The sequence below is a fragment of the Diuraphis noxia genome, unplaced genomic scaffold (genome assembly GCF_037042655.1).
Source record: "Diuraphis noxia isolate RWA-SAM2 unplaced genomic scaffold, SU_Dnox_SAM2 contig0003, whole genome shotgun sequence".
NCBI lineage: Eukaryota > Metazoa > Arthropoda > Insecta > Hemiptera > Aphididae > Diuraphis > Diuraphis noxia.
Window position 1 is genome coordinate 15,927,485 of NW_028301713.1, and position 22,167 is coordinate 15,949,651.

The 22,167-nt window shown below is 24.5% G+C and overlaps 1 long non-coding RNA gene across 1 annotated transcript; it reads left to right on the forward strand.

Annotated features, from left to right (window-relative positions):
* The first annotated feature begins 1,311 nt into the window (after positions 1 to 1,311).
* Positions 1,312 to 21,499, forward strand: LOC149056800 (uncharacterized). Its single transcript, XR_016190690.1, has 3 exons — positions 1,312 to 1,709; positions 2,315 to 2,350; positions 21,463 to 21,499. It is a non-coding gene; the product is annotated as an uncharacterized LOC149056800 (long non-coding RNA).
* Positions 21,500 to 22,167: the final 668 nt, after the last annotated feature.

The window sequence follows — 22,167 nt, forward strand, 5'->3', positions numbered from 1 at the left end:
TGTATCAATAAGAATAAGATACCTGAACATGCTTTTGCGTCTAATTTTTTTTTTTCAAATTGTTAAAATCTATGGTAAGTAGTAACATAATATAAGTACCAATACATAAAAGATGCATGTTATACAGTATGTAGTTTAAATAAAAATACTTGTATTTGTTGTGAGTATTCGTAAAATACAATTTTATAATAGTATTTTCAATACTATTTTATTTGATTACTATTATTAGTATTTTAATACTTTTTCAAAAGTATTTTTTGCAAGACTGTATATTACGATATAAAATTAAAGGCAGCCGTGTAAAACCGATAAAAGGTGTATCTCAATAGTCTCAACTCTCAAACTGCACGCCACTGTTAGTCGTTGTGAGAAGTTGTAACATGTATTGTATTCTAGGAAAAATACACCTCATTTACACAGATGTTAAAAAATAAATATAGTATTAACCAACGAATAAAGAAAAATATGATTACTTTTTATGACAAACAAAAAATGAATTATTTATTGTGAACATTATTTCGTTTATCATGGGGGGGGGGGGGAGTATGGACTAGGTGAAAGTCGCTTATAAAAGACATCGAGCAACATTTTTTTTTATTTTAATCATTGTTAAACGTTCACAATTATTTTATTATATTAAATCAAAATGCACAGTTTAATAACGATCACAGTTATAGTTATTGCAATTTCAGTTACTATACCACCTACTTCAGGCGATGTGGCGAGCGGACGAAGTATGGATTATTTTTTGATACAATATAATGATTTTATTTTGATTATTTTGTATTGTTTTTATGTTTATCCGCATTGAATTGCAAATTTTCTAGAAATAATTTATAAACTGAAGTCAAACATAACTATATTATAATAACCTTAAATAAAAATAAAATGTATGCCATAATTATATTTTATTTGTATAGAATATAATTAAATTGTAAAAATTGTATATTTACCGATTTTTTTTAAAAACAGACATTTCATTGATTTTAGAGGAAACATAAAAATCTTCTGTTCATCACATTCATATTATAAACTAATTCCGGTACATTATGCAGATGAATATTGTTATACTATAGTTGTCTAAAGGTAGAATAACGTATATAAAATTATCTAACTGATATGGTTGAAATTTATAGTTTTTTATTATGTAATAATTATTAAATAGTAGTAATTTGTAGTTAGTAAATAATATAATATTGGCTAATACAAATGTATTATATTACTTTTAGTTTTTTGTTTACGTAAGTTTTGTAATTATTAATTCATTTGTATGATATTCTACATGATTAAAACAATCAAAAGGTTGATATATTATGTGCTTTTTGTATTCTTAAATTATAGTTTAATATCGGATTCTTAACGTAATAATATAAACAACCAGTACCGGATCTATCGGCGCTTATCATAGAGGGGCGCAAATTTCAAATTTTAAACTCATCATTTTTATGATTTGGTGACTTTTAGGGGCGTTAATATTATGTTGTACCCCGGGTTGCATAATTTGTAGATCCGGTACAGTAAACAACCACTTTTAATATTTAACAAGTCTTTTGTTCTTCAAACTAGATTTAGTTGCCCTATGCAATTGATTCATTATAAAGATTGATGACTCATTAAATAAACTGAATGTTTATGTTACTCGAGCATATTGTTATTTGGAAAATTTTAAAATTTTATAGGTTTTTTAAAGAATTTTTGCGAATTTAAGGGTAAGATTATTTAATTAACAAACTAATAAGTGATTTATTTATATTACGTTATTTTTAAAAATATATATAACACATATTAATAATCATTGTCTATTGTTTAATTGATTTTAAAGATAAATTATTTTGGTCATTAAATTTACTAACTATCTGGAAATATATTTATCGTTAGAAATATATATATACATTTTACTAACTACATTTAGAATTGAATTTCTTTTGTTGCGAGTTCTTTCGTGGCCAAAACATGTCTATGTTATAATAGTTATCTTGATATGTATTTACGAAATATTGAATATGTATACTAATAAAACCTAACCTTATGTTATGAATCTGCTTAACCAAATAATATTATACCTATCCAAACGAAATTCCTACCGCGTCACTGTAACAACTTATAAAAAAAAGCAATATTGTACGTATCTTTTACTATTATAGTATATTAATATAGTTTATAGTTTATTATAAAAATATTACAATATAATAAATATTATAATTTATAGTTTATTGAAAAAAATAATGCTATAAATATAGCAGAATATATTACATTTGCACAGTGTTTAATATGTATTATATATTAGTATAATACTAAAATAATAAAATTTCAGATAATAAAACAGATTACAATATACTTGAATTCAAAAGTATGTACCTATTTGAAACTGACTAATAAATATAATATATCTGTGATATCTTTTATAATAAAATATATTTATCTAGTCAATATACTCAAATTAAATATCACTATCTGAATGTATTAAACTTTTCTGATGGAAAAGTTATTATAAATGTTCAAAGACTCTAGAAGTTAATTAAAAAATGTTAATTGAGCACTTAAATATGTGGGTGATGAAATGAGAAAACTCCAATTGCTTTGGTATCATAAGCTTGTATTTGCTGGTTTTTTTTTCCAATGAGTATCCTCCCTAACCTCAAGAACCACTGCTAACTTAAATTATATGTCAATTGTCAAATCTACTTATTGTGCATACTTGTGTAGGTTGTAGATTATTTTGAGTAGTCGGGGAATACCGAATTCTATATACAATGTTATATTATAGTTGGTCTACAGTTTGTACAAATAACGGGTAGGGGGCCGGTCGTCGTCGGTACGATATAGTGTCGCCACTTTCAAATTTTAATATCAAACATCGACAGTATTATGTACTTTTTTTGTACAATTTATTAAATGATTATACATTGATACAAATATAAAATACATAAAACGTAGGTAGGACTAGGTACTAGGTAGTATACTATTTTATTCCTCTTTTACGTAATACTTAATACACCTTCCATTCTAATTTATTATTTATACACATTTTATCATACCTTTTGTTATCCAATAGATAATGATGAATACTTATACTTGCTTACAGTCTCTTCCGTATTTGAAATTATATCACTGATATTTGATATACCATTTAATTTATTGACGTGAATTATGTGATTATATTTTTAATGCCAAAAGTCCGAAATGTAAATTTATCATTTTCTTTATAAATCTATATCAAATATTTTGGTAAGAATAAAAGTATTTTTATAATATTTATATATTTTTGTATACAGTATTATACACCACGGCGTGGTTTAATTAATAAATTGGTAATAATATGGATGAAAAGGATATTTGATGTAAAATAAAATTATTTTATCCTTTTTGTACTATACTGTTAGCATTTTTTGTTAGTAATGTTGTTTTTATTATTTTACATAAGACTATAGAAATATAGAATCATTATTTACTGAATGTTTTACTTAGTATTTAATAGTAATTCAACATTTACATTTTTTGTTTTTGCTGGTTTTACATTTTCTTTTAGATCATTGTATAATTCCCAATTTATGTGTGTATCCCATTTTAGGTGTTGATCAAATGTAATTTAATAGTTTCCGATTTATTTATTGCATTTATCGAACAGTTATTAGATTTACAATCTATATCATGGATTTTAATTGTATTTGAATTGGGTTGGGTTCTTTTGTCTAGAGTGAAATTAATATAGTTTGATTTAGTGTAATTTATTCTTAAATTATGTTTAAGAAACCATGCATTTATCAAGTGCAGGTCTGTTTCTGCTTTTAGATGAGCTTCGTCCCAATTGTCTCCTGATATAAGAATGGCTGTATTGTCTGCATAAGAGAATAGTTTACCGTGAATATTTAAATGTCCTAGCGAAGAGACATATAATATAATATAAAGAATAGGTGATAATACTGTCCCTTGAGGAACTCCCGTTGTGATTGTAATTTAATCACTAAGTGTGTTATTAATTCTTACTTGTTGTTTTTTGTTGTCTAAATAAGATTCTAATAATTTCAGTGGCTTATTAACTATACCTAGGTATAGATTGAAGTAGGTTCAACAATTATCATAGTTCTATAAATAATAGTAAAATAAATTTAAAAGAATATTACAAACATTATTAAAGACCAGATAGACTTAAACTATATTGGTGGCGTTTCAATGAGGAATTGGATAAACAACTACTACATTTTTTCATTACAGTATATTTTTATTATTTTATTATATTTTATAATAAAATATAATTATTAATTATACATTAAACAACTTCCAGCCCTGTGGTTTCCTCATATGATGTTCATTAATACACAAACAAAAATAATAAATAATAATATATTATGTATTTAAATTTTATTTATATTATAAATGCATTTAGCCATAGTATTTACATTAGTAGTATAGGGGGCACTTGAGCACACTTTTCCTAAAAATATCAGTAAAAGATCACAAGATTGATTTTAATCAGAAAATCATCACAAACAGTAAACTTTATCAGAAACGCTCGCTTAATCAGAAATAGAACACAAAATGAAATAAAACATAAAAAGATTAGTAAACTGTAATTAAACATAAAAAGATCAGTAAACTGTAATTAATCATAAAAAGATCAGTAAACTGTAATTAAACATAAAAAGATCAATAAACTGTAATTAAACATAAAAATATCGGTAAACTGTAATTAATCATAAAAAGATCAGTAAACTGCAATTATACATAAATGATCAGTAAACTGTAATTAAACATAAAAAGATCAGTAAACTGCAATTATACATAAATGATCAGTAAACTGTAATTAAACATAAAAAGATCAGTAAACTGTAATTAAACATAAAAAGATCAGTAAAATAACTTTATTCATAAAAAGATCAGTAAACTGTAATTAAACATAAAAAGATCAGTAAAATAACTTTATTCATAAAAAGATCAGTAAACTGTAATTAAACATAAAAAGATCAGTAAAATTGATTAAATCACAAATAGATCACAAAAATGAAATAAAATCCTCAAATGAAAAATCTTTAAAAAGAAATTGAATATGTTATTTAAAAAAAAATAAAAATTATAATAAACAATGGAATCTATAAAACATCTTAATAAATTACAAGAAAATGAAATGCAAAATGAAATAGAAAAATCAATTTTAAATAATAAAATATTTGTTAAGTTTTGTAAATATGAATACTATATTACTAATAATAAAAATATTAAAATCATGAAATATAATCTTAATGCTATTCCTATTAAAGGAAATATTATAATTGTCGATCATGGACACAATATTTCTGGAAATGGAAACCCTTATGCTTCTAAAATGCTAGAAACACCAACTTGGCTCGAAATTTGTAAGATAGCTAATGATTTAATAATTACAACAGGTACTTTTTTATTCAAATATCTTCATGATATTTGTGTTTTTCAAGATTTAGGAAATTTTAAAATTTGTTGTCTTGGCATGGGATGTACAGATTCAGATCACAAATTGCTTAGAATATAACTAAATAATCGTCATTTTTTTAATAGAAATATTTCTATTAAAAATATCTTAATATATTATATTTAAATAAATTTTTTATAATTGTCAATAAATTCTAAACATAAATGTCCACATATAGGAGGATCATTATAGTTTTGAAACTTGTCATTGTTATACCACAGATTATCATCACCTAAATAATTTAAAATTTCAGGAGGAGGAGTACTCGAAAATGAATCAAAATATATTTTATAATTTTTAATTTTTTTCCATGTAACCCAATGAGAACCATTTTGAGTAGAATTATTTAAATTAAATATCCCTCATTCATTTAACCAAGGTTTTTCAGGTAATTCATTTATCATGAAACAACCTCTAAAATTTTTTATATTATTTCCAAATTTTATTATATCAAAATTACTTAACGGTTCGATATTTATATTTTTTACTTTACTCCAAAAAGTTGTATAACAATCTGAATAATTTTTAATGTTTTTTCTAAATATCGAAATTAATCATTTTTTCGATTTTTTTTTTTATTTGTCTTCAATCCAGAACCTTTATTTTTTTCCATTTCTTTATTGTGTCGAATTATTTCCTCTTCTATTTTGTTCTTATGTTTACTATCTTTATAACTATCATACAATGCAATTAAAGCTGGAGTAGCTACTGCTGCAGCTTCTAGAAAAGGTAAAATTAATGGGAAAAATCCACCTTTAATTTGCTTCGGTGTAATCTCCAACCATACTCCAGAATTTTTTTTCTTGGCATTTTTTAATTTATCTATTTGATTTTGATCTAAATAATATTTATTTTCTCCTTTATATATTTTATCACTAGCAATATGAATTGTTGCATTAGAATTTTTGTTATGAGCTTCAGTCAACTTTTTTTTATGGTTTTCAGTTAATTTAAAATGCATTTTATTATACAAAATATTTATTTAAAAAATATTAAATTTTATTCAAATATTAAATTCATTCCTAAATATCTTTTTGTTTTCATTACATTTGCAGTTGTCAAAGCAGCAATTTTTTCATTCAAAGAACTATCAGAAGCATAAAATCTTTCCATTGCTTTTTGTTGTAAATTTTTATCAGCGATATGTCTTGTTTTAGTATCTTTATGATCTTTATAAAAATAATCATGTTCTCTTGCATATTCGTCTAACTTGTTAATCGGGGGAATATTTTCATCTAAATTTGTAAATGGTCCTAGATAATTATATCCAGGCCAATGTATCGGAGGTAATTTTGAACAATTTAAAAAATCATTAAAAAACCCTGAACCTTTTATAATATTCTTTGGTAAATGTGAAATATACGACATTAAATATTCTACACCTTTAACGGGAATATCAATTATCTTTTCTATTTTTTTAATACAAAAATTAAGAATTTCAAGTTTTTCATCATGATAAGTGTTTTTTCCCGGTCTTTCTGCAGATGATATAACATGTAGTCTGTCAATTAATTGTTTAATATTATATTCTAACTTATTTGTTGTTTCTTTTGGTAAATTTAACAAAGATTGTAGTAAATATTCAACACCTTTTTTGGGAGCATCAATCAGTGTTTCCATGTTTCGTTTAAACAAATGAACAATACCAAGTTTTTCATTATGAAAACCATAATTTCTCGCTATTTCTTCAGCTAATTTAAAATATAGTCTGTCAATTATTTTTATTATATTATCGATATAAATAAATTCAATAGGATTATTTGTATATTTTATTAAACCTTCTCCTATGGGTAACTTTGTGATTCTTTCAGTGTTGGTGATTTATCATTTTTTGATGTTTTTGGTTTATTTTCTTTAGTTTTTGTTGTTGTTGTTAGTTTAATTTTTTCCCAAATAGGTTTAATCATTTCATTATATTTAGCACTTACACTTGATTTAGGTTTTCCTGTGTTAATATCATTATTTTGGTATATTGAATCTGTTTCAATTAATATTTTTTCATAATTTTCAAAATCTTCTTTTGTATAAAATTCTGGTTTTGCAACATCTGTATGAGTTAATAATCTCCACATACCTGGGGTTAGTATATGTATTTTTCCATTTAAAATTATATCATCAAAGTCAAGTCAAATATTATAGGGTATTTTCCGATCATGAATTCATCAGTTTTACTTATATGATATATTCCAAATGGATTAACACCTTTAGCTTCATTTGGTAAAGTTGGTAAATATTTTTGCGCATTTTCACCTAATATTATTATATTTTTAGGCATAGGAGATTTATTTGTTGTTATTCGTGTAGAACTTTTAGATGTTTTCATATTATCTTGATCTTCTGTTAGTCGTAATAATTCTGGATTACGAGGTTTATAAAGAGTAGGTATTATCATCTTTTGAATATCATTATCGGTTTTAATAGCAACCTCTTTAACATCATTAACAGATGATTCAACATTTGATAAGGCTTTTAATATTGGTTCATAATGTTTTACTTTTTCTTCTGATGTATATTTATCGTTTAAAACTGTTTTTCTATAGTTATTTTGTAAATTTTTTTTAAGATTAATTATTTTTTGGATATTTTTTGGTGTATATTCAACGTGTCCCTGAATAGGGGACGCGTTATTGTTGTCACTTTCATCTTCATCTTTTTTTATAAAATTTAAATTTTTTCGGATTGTTCTAAATCTGATTTTTTGAAAGTTTTTTGTAAATTTTGTCTAAGATGAATTAATTGTTTCATTTTTTCTGTTTCGTTTTCTAAGTTATTTCTGACCTTGGAATTGTTTTGGTCTTCAAATGTTATATATTTTTTTTAAATTCATTTTGAATTTGTTTGATATCCATTTATTACATAAAAAATAATTTTCATCGTTCATCAATACTTAAAATATCATTACCTTTATTGTCATAGATAAAATTTTTTATTATGTCTATTGTTATGAAACCATATGTTTTTATTTTTTTTTTTATCATATGTTTTACAATAAGTTCTAAAAATGTCTTTAAATTTGTCTAATGGTATAATTTTGCTAATAAAATCGGACCATATTTTTTCAATATAATAATTTGACTGATTAAAAACAATTATAACAGTTAAATTATTTTTTATTGTTTTTATATCTACTGAAGTATAACTTTGTGTTAAATAAATAACACTAATATTCTTTGATCTCGATCTTATAAAATATTCCATTATTAACTTTTGATCTTCTAAAAGAAAATCATCAATAACCACTACACTATTAGGTTCACAATCATCAACAGATATTATATCACCATCAGAAAAATGAATGTTTATAGAAGATATTCCATCAAATATTTTTTTTAATTTTTTATAAACTGGCTGATCAATATTTTTTGTAAAAATATATAGATTTTTATATGGAATCCAATAACTTATAATTATATTATACAACAAAGTTGTTTTACCACAGCCAGATCCTACTACCACTAAAACTCGTGAAGGTATTTCAAATAAAGATTTTTCTTTACTATCATCTTCAATATATTTTTTTACCATTAATTTATCCATTTATATAAAAAAAAATATATTTATTTGCTATTATAAATAATAATGTATAATATTTTTAAAAAATACGATCAATATATTGAAAGATCTCAATATAAAACTTTTTTACCTTTGAATAATTCACAACTTAATACACCTAATAAAACTACAATTTTTAGAATAGATAATATGGATGATTTTCTGAGCATTAAAGATGCAAAGTTTTATATTTATGGTAGATATTTGCAAAAAGATGGAAAAGATTATCCTAAAGAATCAAAAATACAACTAATTGATAATTTTCCTGCATTTTTATTTACTAGAATTGAAGTTAAAAAACATGGTACAGTCTTGGATGAAATCGAAAATCCAGGAGTTGCTAGTACAATTAAAGGTGTGTTAGATTTTTCTGTGGATCCAAACGGACCAATTATAAACTTAGGATTTTCAAGCAAATATCAAGGTGGAGGTCGTTTTAATGTTATGGGTAAATTATCACAATTCGGATTAGGATGGTTTAAAGACCAAATATATCCTGTTTTCCAAGGTGATATGGAAATAATTTTTACGAAAAATACAGATGATGATGCATTGTTAAAAAAAGTTGTTATAGGAACAGAAGATGGAAAAATTATTATTGATGAATTTACATTTAGAATTTCAATTTTAGAATTCAATCCTATGTATAAAGTATTATTGTTAAATGATTTAAAAACAATTTCTCAAGAAAAAAAATATATTTTTAATTTTAAATCATGGCAATGTATTGAAGAAAGAAATATATCAGGGAAAACTATAAAACTCGGTTTAACAACTCAATATCAATGTCTTAATAGTCCTTTGTTTGCCGGTGTGGTATTTCAAACAAACAAGTTAAATACTCAAGAACATGATCCTTGTGAATTTGATCATTGTAATGTGAAAAATTTTAGGTTTGAAATAAATGGAAGACGTTATCCTGAAGAAACTCAAGATCTAGATTTTAAGAATGAAAAATATTGTGAGGCTTATGATAGTTTGATGGATTATAAAAAAAACTTTTCATAAAACTCATCAATAACATCCTTTGATGTATAATGATCCAATCGATTTTAAAACATTTAGAACAATATATCTTGTAAACATGACTAGACAACCAACAAATATTTCTGCAACTAAACAAAATATTATTTTACATGTGAATTTCAATGAAGATTTACCTAAAAGTACAATTTGTATTTATCGTCAGAAATGATGAATTTTTATTTGATATTGAAAAAGGAACAATTGAAGAATCTATTACTGATTAAATTAGATAATAGATTTACACTTCTTTTAAGAGAATTATTTTCATGTCTTTCTGACAACAATAATAGTACTCCACCTCTTTCTGGAATAAATTTTTGTGTTTTCAATAGAAATATTTCTATTGAAAAATAATTTTAATATTTATTTTGTTTTTCTTCAATTAGATCAAGATAAACAATAAAATCATCACCAAAATTAACAATATCACCATTTTGATCAAGAATATATATATTTATCTTTTGAATTGTTCTTACATTTACTTGTCTGTACATTATTGGATTACATCTTATAAAAAGATTATTTAAATCATAATAAAAAACAAACAAATGTTTCTCTTCGATAACTTTTTCATCAATAGATGAAACAGACTTTTCAATAAATTATGTTGCAATGTACTTCTAATAATTGTTTATTTATATTATTATCTAATTTTTCAGAATCTCCTACATGTTTATATAAAAAATTATTATCAATCCCTAAACTTAATTTTAAATTTTCGTCTATCAAACAAGTATTTTTTGAAGTTAATTTAATAAAATTATTATCATTTGGTAATTTGATATTTGAAGGTAATAAACTATTCAATTGATCAATTGAAGTTACCTTCAATTTCAGTTTTATATATTTTATCAATTTTTTTTGTTTGGCTAAATATAACACCGTTTATATTTTTTTAAAAACATTATGTATAAAAAATTGGTTTGTTTGATCCTGTTATTTTATATTCAATATCAGGAGCTAGTTTCCATGAATCAGGCCATACCCTATTTATAAGGATTAAATATCCCATATAATCAAAACCTAAACAATTTGATAAATATTCATCAAAACTTAGACCGATTGAGGCTGTAATATTTAAAAAATCATCAATTAATTCAAGACTTATTTTAGGAAAATCATAACAATTCATTAAATTTTCAATTTCATTTATTGTGTATATTCCTATTGGAATTTCAATCTTCAGTATTTCACCATTTCTAACTAATCTAATTGTACATTCTTGATCTATATTTATATATTTTTCTTCAGAACTAGGACAATACATTAAAGTATTACCAACTAATGAAAAATCAACTTCTGTATTTTCAAATCCTAAATTTTTTTTTTAATTTTTCATCTAATTTATAATATCAAGGAGATTCAATTTGAATTTTTTTATTATTATAAGATAAAAATACCCGTTCAATTAATTTATTTAAATATGAAATGCTATATATACCTTTTTTTTATATATATTTCTCTATGTTTAATTTCTATTTTACAATCTGATTCAATATTAATCAAATTTAAACTTTTTAAATACATTGATTCGAGACCTATTTTAAATTTATTATTATCATTGAATTCTGGTTGTGGTAAATGAATATAACCATTTTTTTTACTTTTATAAATACCATTTATAAAAGTTTATATATTTTTTTTTTCTAATTTATTCAAAATCAATCAAATGCATTGATTTTCCTTTGTTTAATTTTTTCATTCCTTTATAAATAAGATTAAATTTTGTTTACGAATTTTTATATAATGATATATTTTCATCTGTCATTTCATCATTACCTATCTAAATAACTATTTGGTAAAAATACTCTAATTTTATTATCTAATACAACAGTTATTGTTTTACCATGCTCTGTATCAAAATATTCGAAAAAAGTCACCTCATATTTTTTTCCTTGTTCTAATGTATCTAATTTTACAAAATCATATTGAGTGTTGCCGCATTTATTTAAAGATGCTTTAAAATTTTCCATTTCTATTATTTATTATAATAAAAAATAAAAATTTTTAAACATCGAAACATTAAAACATACATTTAAGCATAACAACATAACTACGTAAATCAATTAATTATGTTCACGTCAACGTTTAGTGTTTTTACGTTGTCGTTGTTGATTTTCACGTTCACGTTCACATTCACGTTGTTCTATTATCTTTTTTGTCACATTGCGGTATTAAAGCATATTCTTAAGTTTCTTAAGTTTCTTGATTTCTTGTTCATATTCTTCACACTGTTTTTTACGTAGTTCGATTTGAGATAATACCAGGTTAAATATATTATATTCATTATAATCACTATCACTATCACTATCATATTTACCATTTTCACGTAGACATTGTTTATTTTCATGTTTACATTCGATGATCAAATTAGTAGAACTATCACTATAACTTTCAACTTTTTCATTTCCCATTTCTATTATTTATTATAATAAAAATAAAAATTTTTAAACATCGAAACATTAAAACATACATTTAAGCATAACAACATAACTACGTTGAATAATTACGTATAACTGTATAAGTATAAGCTGAATAATTACGTATAATAATAATAATAATATATAATATATCAACGTTTGTGTAGCTAGACTGATTATTTTTTTTTAACATCCGGTATTGAATATCTTATCATATATACATATATATATATTATGAGGTTTTTATTTATCGAATTATTTAAATAGTGTTTAAATATCAATTATACATGTCCAAGTGTTGTAGCCTGGTCAGTTAATGCGTTTGTTTTAAATGTGTTCTTAGTAAGATCGTAATTAGTGGGGAATGTGTGGCGCCGCATATTCTCCTGCTAATTTAATCATGCTTTGAAGACGTTTACAGTAAATTGGATAGGTGTAGGCGCCCACCTATCTAGTTCTACTGAAAAACTGTAGTTGACGATCAACAACACTTGGATAATTTCTCCCTCCCACGATAGCTTTACAGATATCTGTAAAAGAGTTCCGGCCTCCTTTTTTCATAACGGGTATCTGTAAAGCTGGGAATGATTTTACCGATTTTTTGCATTTTTTATTTCAATTGAAAATATTTGTTATTATTATTATTATTAAATATTTTAAAGTCTGATAATTCATTTAATAATTGATATTATCAAGTCGGAACAGCACAGATATTATTTATATACTTATCTACACTACATACTAAAAGTTTACCCCTCACTTCATATTTTTGATTTAAGTATAACTCCGGTAATATTTATGTTAGAAAGTTCATTTTTGCTTTAAACATTTTTAATTTTAATTCTCTTTAAGTCCCCCTCGAAGTCTGATAGTCTAAAATTATTTCCACAGATTTTTGGAAAAATCAAAAAAAAAAATTTATACAAAATAATATTCCTGAGAAATACAAGAAAGAAAGATGTGGGGTATTTGGAATACCCCACTAATGTTCTCCTCACTGGTCCCTGGAGTCTACAAATAACGACTTCTCATTGTATTGTGCTACAACGATGGTGGAAGTAGTCTGTGCTGTACAGACGTTTGAAAAAAAAAAAAAAAAATTTTTGCAATATAAAATGAGCGATGAATTATCACAAACTATATATTTTCTTAAATGTAAAAAAAGAACAAGAAATTTAAATCCTATTAAAATGCAAACAGTTAATGGTCGATGGAGAATTTCAACAAAATGTTTGGATTGTAAAACAAATAAAAGTAAATTTACAACATCATCTGAAATTGAACAACCCGTCACCAATAAATCTATAAATCAAAATATTTCAAATAATGCAGACAAATTTTTATTAGCTAAAGAACTTCATAAACCAGTCAGATTAAGATTTCCTAAAAGAAGGATTATCACTAAAGGTATTGATGATTTATGGGCTGCTGATTTAGTTATAATGAGAAATTATTCAAATGAAAATAAAGGTTATTGTTATATAATTACTGTTATAGATACTTTTTCAAAATTTGTATGGGCATTACCACTCAAAAATAAAGATGGTATTAGTGTTTCAAAAACATTTGAAGAAATAATAAAACAAGCTAAATCACAAAAACATCAACCACCAAAAAAACTACATGTTGATAAAGGCTTGGAGTTTGTAAATAAACATTTTAAACAAACTTTGGAAAAATATAATATTCATATGTATCATACTCAAAACGAAGAAAAATCTGCAATTATTGAGCGATTTAATAGAACATTAAACAAAAAAATGAGAAATGAAAAAAAAAATGCAAAAATCTAAAAAATGGTTTAACATTTTACAATCTTTAATAGATGAATATAATTTTGATGATATACATAGATCTATTGGTATGAAACCTTGTGAAGTAAATAAATCTAACGAAGACCTTGTTCTACGCAAATTATTTTATACAAAAAATAAACCTAAATTAAAAATAAAATTTAGCGTGGGTGATAGAGTCAGAATAAAAGCTTATAAAAAAACATTTGGTAATAAATACAGTAATAATTGGACAAGAGAAATTTTTATAGTTAATGAAATTTTAAACACAAATCCTATAACCTATAAAATTATAGATTTAAACAATGAAGCGGTTGAAGGGAGTTTTTATAACGAAGAGATGCAAAAAACAAAATTTTAATTGTTATTTCAAAATTCTATAAAATGTTTTTTTTGTATCTAAAATCGTGGCCGGAATGTCCGGCCATGATTTTATTATCATTATCATTGAGAATTTTATTTATTTACATTTATTTATGATTTTAATAATCATAAATAAAAACATAAACAATTTCGTTTAATTGTAACCGTATGGTATTGTATCATAATCTGGTAATATTATTCTTTTATCATAACCAAACGAGAATTTTCTTGTAACTTTTTTATTAACTATAGTTTTAGTAAGTGTATCACGTGTTATTTGATTATATTCTAGTTCTATATTATTATCTTTATTTTTTTGTTCAATTAATTTTATCATTGATTCACCGTTAAGTTTTAACAAATTTTGATAATTCAAAGTAAAACCCTTTATAACCGTTTTAAATTTATTATTGTTTGTTTTATAATAATAACTTTTAGGACCTGTCGATGCTCAATCTGTTATATATACATTTTCACCTAATTCATCAGTCCATTCTCCCAACATTGTTCCTGTTTTAACTTTATTATAACCATTATCAATATAGAAAATAGAATTTGTATCAAAATAAAATACTGCTCTACCTAATTTATCTAACATTTCATATAATCTTAATCTCGCACTAGAGGTTGTAAATAAAGCTATTAAAATATTTGTATTATGAAAATTTTCAACGTAATAATCTTTATAATTATAACACATTTGTATCATATTGTCGTTTAATAATTTTATATTTATATTTTCTAATCTATCGTCTAATAATATCTTATAGAATTGTTGTGGGTCTGTAACAAACTCAGTTTTTTTCATATTTTTTCTTTGTCCAAATTTTCCCCATAAACTATTTAAACACAGTTTTGCTACAGCTCGTCTACCAGGATTATCACCTAACTTATCTTTATCTAATAAAATACCCATTTTATCGAAAATTGCTTTGATATACTCATCATTAGAACTATAATTATGTTTTGAACTTTCTAATTTTATTTTCATAAAATTATCAACATACTCTTTAAATAAATCTGTTGTTTTTTCTTCAAAATTCCATACTTCATAAATTTTTGTTATAATGTAACCTTTTTCCAAAGCTTTATTAACTTCGTCTGTTGTCCATGTTCCTATAAATTGCCTTTCATTTTGAGAATGATTACATTTTTGATTTTGATCTACAGAACATTTATAACATAATGGAAATAATAATTTTTCATTTTTTTCCATTTTTATTTTTACTGGAAGTACAGGGTGATTAAGATTTTTTGGAGGTAAAATTTTACATTTAATTAATCCAAACCAATTTTTATCATATACTTTTGGTTTCAATATTTTTTCAGGATGTCCAACAGGATAATAATCATAATAATTCACAGTTGGATATAAACTACACACATCAATATAACGCATTTTTGTATTTTTTACTCTTAATTTTGTAGCATTTGTTCTACCTCCAAAGAAAGCGTCTCTTGGATTAATAGGTTCAGCTATATCAGCTTTTTCCATTTTTTTGTATATATTACTATTTATCCAATCACATTCCCATTGTTCAACAAGATTATAAACTGCTTTTTTTATTGATGTACTTCTTTCAATTGTTTTTTCATACAAATCTTCCATTGTTGCATGATTTATATTATTTATAGTTTCTCTATCTTTATAACATTTAGTACAACCGTGCCAAAAACATCCATGATATTGATAAACTGTTTTTGATTTATTATCAAATCCGTCTACTTTAGCTCCTGCTATTTTTTTTTCACCGCCATTTAATGCATGTAAGATATTTTTATTATTAAAATGTTTTAACCACGTTATCGATTGTTTTGAATATTTTTCATTTTTTTCTTTATCAAAAACAGCTATAGTATCTTGTAACAAATATTTTGATTTATAAATAGACATACAAACACCTGCTATAGTCGTATATTGAAAAGGATCTATATTAGCTATTTCCAAAAACTGTTTTCTGAATTCTAAACCACTTCTTCGTAAAATATCTACATCTGATTTACAGTAAGACTCTAATTCTTCTTTAAAATTAAATATATAATTTTCCTTAATTTTACTATCATACCATTTTTCAAATTCTTGTTTATTCTCTGTTTTCATTGTCTTGTATCCGTAATATTCTTTATCAGGTAATACGCCTATATAATCTTTATTTTCCACTGTATTAAAGAAATGTGGGAAGTAACCTTTTTTCAACTCTTTAAGACCAAAAGTTTTGGGAAAACTACTAAGTGGAGCTTGAATAAAATTACTACTATCTTTTATTTTTTTATATTTAAATATTTAATTTCTAATAACATTAGTTTTGTACCACTATAAATTGTAAATGGTTTTAGAGTGTTATCAACCAAGTATTTTAATATAAATTGTGAATCGTATCCTTTTGCGTAATGAGCTATGAATGTATAACCCTTATATTTAGAGGATATTAAATGCTTACAAAATTCTTCGTTTGTATCAAACATAATTTTATTTCCATCAAAATCATGTGCAATTATTTTATTTGCGATATGAGTTCCTATTTCTTGTTGAGCTTCATAATCAAAAAACATATATTTTTCTGTGTAAGTACAATCTTGATATTTTTTACTACCTTTATAACATTTATAACAATCATCACGATCAATACATTTACCTCCTTTTGATATTCTAGGTTGCATATAACATTGGTGTTCATTTATTTTCACTTCTTGTTTACAATTTCTACATTCACTATATCCACATAAATGTTCCTTATTTCTTAATGCTATTCTATTACATTCAATACATTTGTAAACATATTCACATATATAATTATGATTATCTAAACATTCTGGATTAAAACAATATCTATTACATTTTTCACAATATATTCTATTTTTCATACTACTTAAATGTACAAATCTCGTACCAAAATATGTACATAATTTACATACATTGTATTCTTTAACACATTTATGTTTATCTTTATTTTTATATGGTTTATCACACTTTTCACAATAATAAGACGATCCGTAGAATCCTTTAGCTGATGTAATAACATCAAAATGATTACCATTTTTATACAAATAAATTTTAGTTTCTTTATCATCGCCCTTATAAATTAAAGTATTTAAATTTTCAGCACAAATAACATTTATTTGTATATCTAGTGCAAGTTCCACATTCTTAATATCATTCAATGTAAAACCTTCTTCGTTATATTCTGTTAACATATTACATAATTCTAATGCTAAATCTTTTTGAAATTTTCTACCCATCTTCAATTGTTTAATTGTATTGGAATCGAATTCATATCCTAAAATAGTATTTGTTTGAGTAGATAATGCAACAAAAATAGCTCTGGGACAACATAAATTATCATTGTTCTTAATCTGAATAATACTATTTTTCGTTTTTATATTTTCTGATAAATTTATTATTTTAGTTCGATTTGAACCTCTTGGTATTTTTACTAATTGAACTTGAAAAGTAGTTTCTGTAATATCAATTGTTTCAGCTGAAGTTAATATGTTACCAATTGTTTTTTTTAAGTTTGATAAAAAATTGTCAGATTTCATTTCAGTAGATATAGTATTATTTAAATTTGGATTCATTACTATAATATTTATTTGATCACCTTTTTCGTAATTTGAATTTTTTTGGACAAGGTTTAACATCTCCTCTAGAGCTTTATGTGTATAATCAATTTTGTATTTTGTATTACTTAGTTTAAGATCTTTTATTAAAGTTTCTCTAAAACAAATTTTATACTCAACTTCATGTATCTTAAATTTCTTTTGCACTTGTTTATTCAATTGAATTACATCTATCAACTCAAAAACCTCTGGTATTTTTTCTAATGAACTATTAAAATAATTTTCTTCGGTGAAAAATGTTTTTTCTAACTTCTGAAACGGATTATTTTTTAATGAACTATTATCAGTCTTGAAAATATCTCCTTTAAATTTACGAAAAGGTTGTTGCTTTCTTTTATTTATGATACTTGTTATTAAATTTTCTTTATTAAGTTTGTAAATTGATCTTATATCATAATCTCTTGCTAATGACTTAAGCTCAGAGATTTTTAAATCACAAATTGTATGACCTTTCCTAATTTTTGATATAAGATCGGTACTATATCCCTTAAGTTTATTCTCTTTTGCTATTGACTTAAGCTCAGAGACTTTCATATTTTCTAATATTCTTATAGAATTTATGTTTGCCATTGTTTATTATAATTTTTATTTTTTTTAAATAACATATTCAATTTTCTTTTGAAAGATTTTGCAATTGGAATCTTATTTCATTTTGTGATCTATTTGTGATTTAATCAATTTTACTGATCTTTTTATGATTAATTACAGTTTACTGATCTTTTTATGTTTTATTTCATTTTGTGTTCTATTTCTGATTAAGCGAGCGTTTCTGATAAAGTTTACTGTTTGTGATGATTTTCTGATTAAAATCAATCTTGTGATCTTTTACTGATATTTTTAGGAAAAGTGTGCTCAAGTGCCCCCTATACTAATTATATTTTATTCATAATATAAATGTATTTGGCCATAGTATTTACATTTCATTTATAATAAAGATATATCTACTACAACATTTAGTTTGTAGAGTCTACAATAATGACAAAAGTAAAAATAATAGAGCATTATAATATTGTTGGATTTAGATGGCCTTAATTTCAAAGATTTTTTTTAAGCGGTTTTATTCTTAAAAATGAGCTTTTAAGTTTCAACGATTCAGATTAAAAATTTGTTTACTTTTTAGTACAAAATTTCCATAACGCTAATTTAATAAAAATTATGTTGGTAATGGAGAATATTTGAGGTTATATCATGTTATCAAATTTATGTTTGTCTGTCGGAGAACGACCCTCATCTCGAGGTCGAACGGTGTCGGCATCGTTGAATTATTAGTATTTAGTTTTTATTGTTTTATTTATTGTAATTGTTATATGCAAGATTATTTATATTATTATTATCTTATGGACGCCCACATTTATTAGGATACCTATCTCCGATTGAATCTATATTATTACTTATTTATTATATTTTTTAGCACCCGACAAACGCGGGACTCAAATTTAATTACGGCGGGTTTTTTCCTTAGGTTATATAATAATTACTCAGTTAGGAGTATATTTATGGTCACCTTTTCCCTACATGAGTAAGTGGTAAAAGTGGTATCATCGATAGAACTTATTACGTGCTAAAATAATCGCTGTACCTACTTCAAGTATCTCGGCTTCGACGATTACAGCCTTCTGAATGGTTGGTCGTTAGTGTGGTTGGTGACAGCTATTAATATTATTGTGTGAGGAAAGATGTTAAAGATGTTAAAGAGGTTGATCCAGGATCAAACTGGAGAGAAATAGCAGAAAATAGAATAAATTGGAGGGAAATTTGTTTTGTGGGATGGTCTTAAAGGCCGGAACCCCCCCCCCCCCCCAAAAAAAAAAAAAAAAATTTAATTGCATCAATAGGTCGTCAGCAAAATGGTTAACGGGCTGGACTTCCGATTTCTCACACAATGAAATTCAGCCGTGAACACAAACATAATATCTACATAATATTTGAATTCATATAACAGTTGAATTGCACACAAAATTCTGAACGTTATCCAAATAACCTTATCATAATTGTCTTAATATTATACTGCAGATAAGCCTAAAAATGTAGTAATAAGTATGAGCTCAACCGTTTCTTTTCTAGCTATTTGTCAGTACTATAAAGTTATTTCTATCAGAAGAGTCAAGAGATTAAATGATTTATATAAGAATAATATCATTAATATAAATAAAAACAAACATATAACTAAAATACCTATCTAAAATATTCGAATGAGTATTTCTAAGAAGGTATATTACTTTATTAATATATATCTATAATAGGTATATGCTATGTAATATAGTCAATACTATTGTGATATTATTGTAGTGACTATAAGGTTTAAAGTTATAAACCACGTATTATTCGTAAAACGTAGTTACATTTTGTTACAAAATGGTAATAAAATCTTGTGAAAGTTTAATCTAAGCTAAGTGTAATGGATAGCAAAGATACATTATACCGCAATGAAAACATAACCAAATATAATATTGTAGTTGTGAATCGTAAAAGGTTATCGAATATTAATATGCTGTAAATTAAATATTATTTCTAACTCATAATGGTTATGTTAAAGATTAATTAATACATAACTCATTGGAGCTAGAAGGAGATGAAATAGATCTAGTGATATTACATCATAAATTTGTTTTGCTGGTCTCAAGTGCGACCTTTTTCCGTCCACCAGGGGGTAAAGTGCATAGAACCCCAAAGTGACGGGTGGTAAAGTGAAAATTCCAAAGAGCACCTAGTGGTCATACGGAAATCCCAAAAAGTGCTAAGCGTATTATGCTTGCTCAACCAGGCACTGAAATCTATACAATGGTCCTAATTTAACATACATTTTTGAAGGTTACATTTTATATTTTTTCACGATATCTCTAAAGATCCGTTCTGTGTTTCCAATTATGCCCTTCACTCTGATCATAATTTACTCATCGTCACTTAATTATTCAAGCTTCACTATAAACGATTCAATAGCAACCTATACATCACAGAAAATCCCCATAAAAAAACTAAAAAGACAATGGTGTCGTGACTTGATTATCTAAAAAAATGCATTACCACTATTCTTGCATAAAGTGTTGAAGAAAGAAGTTTATTAACCTAATTATAACTTAAGGTTGTTATACTAAAAAAAAATAATATTTCTTTCATTAAATTGTTTTCGTAGAATAGTATGGTTGTTGCATGTATATCTGCAATATCTTTCTATCTATTTATATATATTACATATAAATATCTTGTCAGCTAAATATTATTTCTAATTTTCTAATATTTTTAGAAACATTTAACCAAAATGAAAATAATCAATTTATAAGTACGTATTTTTTGTGTTTTTTTACATTGCATTACATACTTGTGTGAAATCTCGGACGAAAAGTCCGAGGACAAAAATTACATTTGAAAAAAATTCCAAGACACATTTTTATTGTCAGATTAAAAGTCCAAAAATATAAATTATTATTTATAAAAACAAAAATATTTTTAAATAATTATTTATTTATTTCCTTTTTAAATAGGTACTTATTTCTTTTGATAACTATTTCTTATGCCTATAAAATTACAATTGTCAAGTCCAAAAAGTCAAAATGTCTATACATAACATTATATTTTCTTATTATTAATAGAACCATCGATTGATAATAATTAAAAATAAATTTGTTTTTCTTAAGCAATGCCATACAGGAATTAAAAATTCTTCTATATTGTTAATTCATAATTAGTATTTTTTATTTATTTTTTTTTAAAATTATATTCGTCATCAACAATGAGGTTATAAGCCATCGTTACATTTTTTTGAATTTGCATTAATTGCTTATCAGTTGACGCAGTTCTGTTATATTGACAAAATTAAAAAGTCTTTGTTCGTCTCAGGAGTGGGTGCTAGCATCTCGTATAGTGTTTCCGGAAGTTACAGTTCGAAGAACCTTTCAATGAATTGTCAGTATATGCTTGACTGTAATTGTTCGGGACGGGTACGTAAAAT